Source organism: Chamaea fasciata, unplaced genomic scaffold (assembly GCF_029207755.1).
Source record: "Chamaea fasciata isolate MVZ Bird 193981 ecotype frontalis unplaced genomic scaffold, bChaFas1.0.hap1 SCAF_1, whole genome shotgun sequence".
Taxonomy (NCBI): domain Eukaryota; kingdom Metazoa; phylum Chordata; class Aves; order Passeriformes; family Sylviidae; genus Chamaea; species Chamaea fasciata.
Window position 1 is genome coordinate 70,972,688 of NW_027094086.1, and position 7,421 is coordinate 70,980,108.

The following is a 7,421-nucleotide window of genomic DNA, read 5'->3' on the forward strand; positions in this document are numbered from 1 at the left end:
TCAGCACACACGTGTTACTTCTCTCCACAGAACATTTCTTTTTAAGACAGTCAAACCACTTGCCTGCTATCAACACCTTCCACTGGTATTTCTTCCCTAGAGCCCAACTTCCTTGGAACATCCTGTAGGTCCATCAGGACAAGTGCCTCACAGCTGTCATTCATTTTGTACCATCACTTCCTTTTTGAGATAACGAACAAACTGAATCTCCTGCACCATCTTATTTTGCAACACATCAACGAGCAGTGTCTTATATTCCTCCTGGTCAAAGCTCAGGTCTGGGCTTGTGCTGGGGTGGGTGGCCATCGCTTGACCAGAATTGAAAGGGGCATGAATTTTCCTGTGCCAGGAAATAACCAGACAACCATTCCTTTTTTTTTTTTTTTTTTTTTTTTTTTGGGGAATAAAAATGTTCAAGACTGCTCAGATCTGCCCTTTCTATCTGAAATTCACAATCATTATGTACAACTCATCCTCTGCCTCTAGAGACAACGTAACATTTACAGCTGAACACATGACTTAATGAAAACGGGAACAATTCAGATCTCTAGATGCCTCACACTATTCATGTGCTGCAGCTCTCCTCAGCCAGCAATGCAGCATTTTGGAACACAGGACACAATTCCCCAGCCTTGTTACCGCTGCATTGTTTCTGAATTAACAGTGGTGGTACAAAATGCCACACTGGAGACTCATTTCTACCACAGCAATGTAACATTAACAATTTCATCAGCAGTTTCAACTCTTCTATCCTCTGATTTATGATATAGTTGAAAGAACCATGAAGTTATTGCTCCTGCATTTTGACAGATTCCACTGAATCAGTTTGAATTACAGAAAACAAAACACTGCAATACCAACCTACTGTACATAGTCAGTGGGGGATCCAGTAATTGTGTTGTTAGACCATTGCAGGCTGGTTTAACTCGAGTTAGACAGGCACAGGTGCTTCCCTAGTCACTAAACACAGTATGTCCATGACTGAAGAGCCAGAGGGTGGGTGAAGCTGTACTCAGCAAAAAGTCTTTGGGGGCCATGGCTGCCTGTGCTTGGCTGAAGGCATTCACTTAGGAAGTGATCCTAGACTCAGAAAAAGACTAAGGCTTGAATCAGCTCTGGAACAGAGCTGGACCAACCCCCTTCTCAAAGCAGAGCTGGCTTCCTGGCTAGGTCAGTTTGTTCAGGGCCTCACTCAGACAAGTTTTGAAGATCTCCAAGAATGGAGATCCGTATCTCTCTGGGCCACTTGCCCCAGTGCTCAGTTCCTTTTGTAGGGGGTAATTTTTTCATCATGTCCCACTGAAGCCTCCCTTGCTATATCTTTGTATCCTTTGCCGTGAGTAACATCATTTTGGCCTGAGAAGTGCTTTGCAAAACCAGATTCAAGTGAGCAAGAGAATTTCAGAATAACAAGATACCATTCTCTGCAGTTTGTTCTTACCTTGTTGAATGGCCTAAAGAAAATGCTGATAAATATTTTCAGAAAAAAGGTTCAGCAGATAATTTCAAGCCGAGCTGCCTATTATTTCTTTTGAACCTGCATTCCCTATACAGTAATTAATGTGTCTAAAATGATAACCTAGCCCTTAAACAAAATCAGGCCATTCATGCAAATAATATCAATAAATGTTCTTCCTCGTAAGGACCAGAGGAAGAGCAAGATAGAGAGTAATGAAATAAGTTACACCAAACTGAATTAGACAACTTCACAAATTAGACAAGCCTGATAAACATCATCAGAGGGTACCTAGAGAAGTAACTTTCACTGACTCAGAAGACTTAGCAGTCATCTGAAAAACTGAGTATGGGAGATTAGAAAAGAGCAGATGTCTTTAAAAGGCTGAGAGATGCTGGGAAATAATGGAACAATCGGCTTAACTTCAAGGCTGTCAATCTGCCACCTTTCACAAGCTCTACAGTATTTTCACCAATAAAAAATATAAATCCAGATAACCTAAGCTGATTTTGCAGCAATGAATTTAAACCCCACCATAAAATATATTACTAAGGTGTAAAAGACAAATATTTCTAAGGTGAAGACCAATTCAGATCAGCTGAGTGCACTTGTCTCTCTATACTCAGATTCAAAGTTAGGAAATTGTAAGATAGAGAAAATGCAAAGTTTTCTATGGGGTAAAATGGCTTTAGAAGTCACTTGGGACAAATGACACAGACAATTTTAGTATTTCAGGCTGTTTCAAACTCCTTCTTCATTGCCCTGAATTATCAGCTGAAAATATGGACACACAGTTGGACAGTGTACCAGACTAACAGCTGGCCAGGGAGACATCCAGACCTACAAGGGCAAGAAATCCTGGTAACATAGCATACAGGATATCACCTTGTTGCACAACAAACTACTTGGTGAATTTGAAGCCTGAGAAGCCATAGAGGAGTTTAGGAGGTGGTTCTCAAGACCCTCCCTGGTAGGTTTCTAGGTTGATAAGCCCTGGAAAAGATTAGGGGAAAACTGACAGAAGTTTTGCTGTGCTTCTAAGGACCCTTTCTTCCCCTCCAATAAGTTGCTGTTTTCCAGACAACAGGCATGTTAGGAGAGTATTTTGTGGATGTATATTCAATTACCTAAAGATTAGAAAGAAAATACTATAGTCTCTTTCGGCTAAGTCATCCTGCTCATCAGCATTTTGATACGAAATTCATCTCCTGTGACCTATTCATAATAAACAACCACCTTAGGATCCCTTCAGAGCTACTGAGGACTTGCAGACTCCCAGAAAACTATTCTGAGCAGGATAAAATTCAGTCAGCAACTACTGGTTTAGGTCCAGGTTCAAAGAATTGCAGAAGGACCTTACAAGACCAAGGCAACTGAGTGATGAAACAGCAAACAAATCTCAGTGCAGACAAAAGTGATGGGGGGGACAATAATGCTGTCAGCACATGCAAAACCCTCCAGACTCTCAGTTGCCACTCAGAACACAATAATGAGGTTATGACAAGCAATTCCAGTGAAAACTCAGCTTGATATTTAGTAGCATGAAGAATCACCAAGCAGTGTACTGGAGGATGGAACAGTGAGCACACGCTTCCACAAATGCCACATCCGAAGAACCATGTGAAGTTATTCCCCCTGGGAAAGGACATAAAAACTGAGAAAAGTTCGGAAACATTTGATAGACAAAAGATATGGAGTAGTCTCCATAGAGGGAATAAACAAGTTAGCTAGGACCCTTCAGCTTGGAAAAAAAGATGACTGATAAGGGACATGACAGAAAATAGAATCACAAGTGTCCTGAAGAAACTGCTCAGCAATCAGTTGCTTGTTGTGGCTTTCAGTGCAAGGAGTGGGGATCATTGAACAAAACTATTAAGTGCTAAAATAATACTTCACACAACAGGAAGTAGGATTTTGGGGCTCCCTGCTATAGGATGTCATGGGAGCTAAAAGTTGACATGGTCTCAGGAAGCAAATTTACAGAGGACAAATACTTAAAGGACCATTAACCCAAAGACATAATCTCTGGTCCAAGAAACCCCCGGAGTCTGGAAGAATATTCTGGGCAAAGGATCATTGTATATTTACGCCATTCTTATATAAATTTGTAAGAATTGTTTTGGCCACTAGTCATACTAGTTTTCCCTTTGAGAACAGGCAAAAGTCCATTATTAACACACCTGAAAGCATTTGAGTAACACGAAAAAGAGAAACTAGGGAGAAGCCCATAATTTCAAGGGATGACAAACAGAAAATGGGAGGGGGGCACAAAATATCAGAAATACAAGGAGGTATTCAGGTGAAGCAGGAGTGTACAGGCACGTTCCCAAGTGATGGTCTGGAGTTACCCATCATGCCAAAACCACGCATGGATAAATCATTTAAAGAAAAAATTTGGCTACCTGGGCAGGCACCTATGTAGCCAACAGCTTACTTAGATGTTAACTGAATAGAAATACCAAGTGCCGAAGAAACTTAAGTTCGTTACATAGGCAGCCACACCCTAGGAAGAAAACCAGATTTTAGTCAAAAACAACCCTCAGGTTTGAGAAAGGCGGAGCAACAAACGAAATGACAATTAAATACAACCATGTATTTGGTACGAGGGCGAGCCCCAGATGCGGCAAACCCCGCCGCAGGGAGAAAGGTGCGGGCAGGGTACGTACCCGCGTGGGTGTTGGATGCTGCAGGCTCTTGGTCCCTCCGGCCCGGCCCGTGCTGGCCGCGGGCACCACGCGTGCCCAGCGACCTCGCTGCGCTCCAGCTGCAAAGCCCAGCGGCAAAGGCATGCGGGCACGCCGGCCAGCTTTATCGGGACATTGGCCGGGAATAACAGAACGGCTGTTGTGTCTGCGCCGCTTTGCTGGGGGTTGTTTACGAGGCTTGTCCTGGGCACGGAGAGCGTGCCGAGTTCAGCTCCGGCAGCAGCGCAGCAGGAGCGCGCTGCCGAATGTGTTCCGGGACGGAGGTTTCCCGCTGGAAGAAAGAAATGCCCTGATTTTCCTTCGCCGCAGCTTCAGAAAGGGCTCGTTACGCGAGCTAAATCGCTTTCTTTTACTGTTTCATCTAAATTTGAAATTCATGGGCAGGAATTTTTCATGGGGTCTGTATACTTTGAGATGCTTCATTGACTTTTAATAGGATTCAGACCTTTAAGATGGAAAAAAAAATCGCCTCAGTGGCACTCGGCTGTGGTATATTAATTTTGCAGCAAACCAAACTAAGAAAATTCTAACAAATTTTCGAAAGTAACAAAGAATAACATCAGGTAAATGTTGAAAAGAAGCATCCCACATGGTGACTTCCCTTTGTTTTCTCCTTAGCTTTCTAGGCTTTTCAGTCAACAGATTTTCTTAAGGATCCAGCAGTTATTACTGAGGACTTCTCTGAGCAGCACATCATCAGACTATTCATTTAGCTGCATGAATTTTTTTTCTGTTTTCCCCTCTATCACATACATAACCCCCTGCCATCAGTGCAAACATCTACAGTCGCATGTTGCTAAAAACCACCAATGCTAACTAGAGAAATCTAACAAAATAGGGACTACTTACGAGGACAGACTTCATATTTTTTGTGTTCAAGCTTAATGTGATTGTTTATCACTTTTTTCTTTTGTCTTCCTTTCAAATTATTTGCAGCAACCACCCGGGCAGAGGTTCAGCCACCTGAGCATCAGAGCCCCAGCAGCAGAGAGCTCAGCAGAGACAGACAAACAGAACACACCCATTTCATCAGGCTCCCAGCCTGGGAAACTAGGACAGGGCTTTCAGCCACTACCTACACAATTTTGTGCATCTTCCTTTCTGGCTATCAAGGCAAGATCAACTGGGACAGACCAACTGGTGCAAGGAAACTTGCAGTACCTAAAAGAACCCACAATAAATCTTCAGTCTCTGGATTTACTTGGAGATGTAGAAACTGCTGAACAGCATGATAAAATGAGACCCCTAATTTCTTAGCTGAAATCTCCTACTTGCACTTGACAGCAAACAAATACACCTCCAAAAAGCCAAGAGCAAAGCAAAATTTCATAGGTAACACAGGAAAATGGGACTACTGAGAGGATTTAAAATTACAGGCTCTTATTCTATTACAAGTCTAAGTTATACCCAATTTCAGTGAGTTTATGATCCAAGAACCTACCTTTCTTTAGCTCCCAGATAAAAGCTTCCTACTCTCATTTTAGTCTGCCAGTCATAAGCTCAGTCAAAAAAAACCTAATCAGGACAGTTCATTTTCTATAGTTTGCTTTCTGCTGGATTGTCTATATCAACAAGTATTCTTCTCAGCTTAACCTGTCAAACTTGTATGCTTAGCAGAGTCACTGACTGAAAAGAAGCTGAAGCTGCTGCTCAGGAACATCAGTAGATACAGTAACAGCAGGCATAATTCAAAACAAATTTTAGTTTCTTCACATAGGTTTTAACACTTGATGTTTTTATAATTTGTGGAGATCATCAGAGCATAAAGATTAGATGGATTCAAATCATCCTCAGGGCTGAGTACTGCAGACTACAATGATGACGTTTAAGTTGTCTTTCCACCCTGCTTCCATTTCAAATGCCCAATGTGCCAGAATAAATGCAAAGATATGAAAACATGCTTGAAGTTTCAAGCTGCAAAATCTTTTTCCTCACATACTTTAAGAATTAAAAATTATACTTCATACACATCTCTGCTCAAAAGAAAATTCTGCTATACTGCTCCTCAGCCTAAGGAGCTGTCAGCACAGAAGCTGTCCCATCCCAGCTCGACTCAAAGAACAAACTCAAACCCTAGCAAAATACAAGGGCAAGAACTGATTTTTTATTAACCTATTTTACGGATTCTCAAGAGGAAAATGAGTCCTGTCAATGGTTTCTCACTGCATGAGACTAATATCTCATCAGAGGACATGGCATTATTTCACTTTTATGTCTGTCCCTCAAGAATTCTCCCTTTGATGAAGTAGTTCAAGGGCAGACATCAAAAAGTCTGTTGTAGCATGGTACAGCAAATGGATCCAAGCCACACAAGACTTCATCAATAAAAATACACATGGTAAAATTCCACTTGACAAGCATAACAAATATTTGCATCACTATGGTGCTACAGGACAACAATACCTTGTACTACTGGTCACTTTCCTTTTAACCTGACAAAAGTACAGAGTACTGCTGAAACTAAGCCACAAAGGATAGAATTTATATTCCACGTTTCTGAGGTAGCCAACTCTTTTTAAAGTCAGATTAAATAAATTACCCTTCCAGATGTAAATAACCTTTTAAACAGTCTCTATACAACAAAGTATATATACCACCACGCTTTTTTTTTTTAACTATTATTTCAGCTATAAACAAGTTATCTAATAAAAATTACAGATGACTCCCATTTGAAGAACTGACAGAGGAACAGATGACCGCAGCAGATTTGAGTGACAGTCATAGACTCTTCCCAGGCACACTGCAAAACAGGAGTGTGAGACACACTTAGCACACCTGAAGATCTAGCTGGGTCTGTAAAGCAATTTAATCACTCTGAAGAAGAACCTCAGACATCAGTCTCTGGTAAAGTGCATTCTGCTTTTTTTACCCAGGATGCTGGACATGGTTTTCTTTTGAATAACCATTCATCAAGTTGTCAGTCAGATATCCTGTATGTGCACTTGTATGGATACTCACACTGACTCTCTTACCCTTTTATAGAACCTATACTTATCAACTGAACCAACAGTGGTAGGTGGGGTAAACAATCACAGGAGAAAAAAATGTTATTGGAATCTATGTGCTTTGAATGCAACCCCAGGTTTTTCTTCTGAAGGAATTTTTGACCAGTTATAAATGTGCAGTGCATCTATGCATACCGTTGCTCCATTAAAAATAAGGACTTTAGATTTTACTGGTGCCTGGTCTGTTGCCAGCAAGACTCACAAACCCACCAATAAAAAGGAGTTTAAAATGGTGAAAAGAAGACACACTTGAAA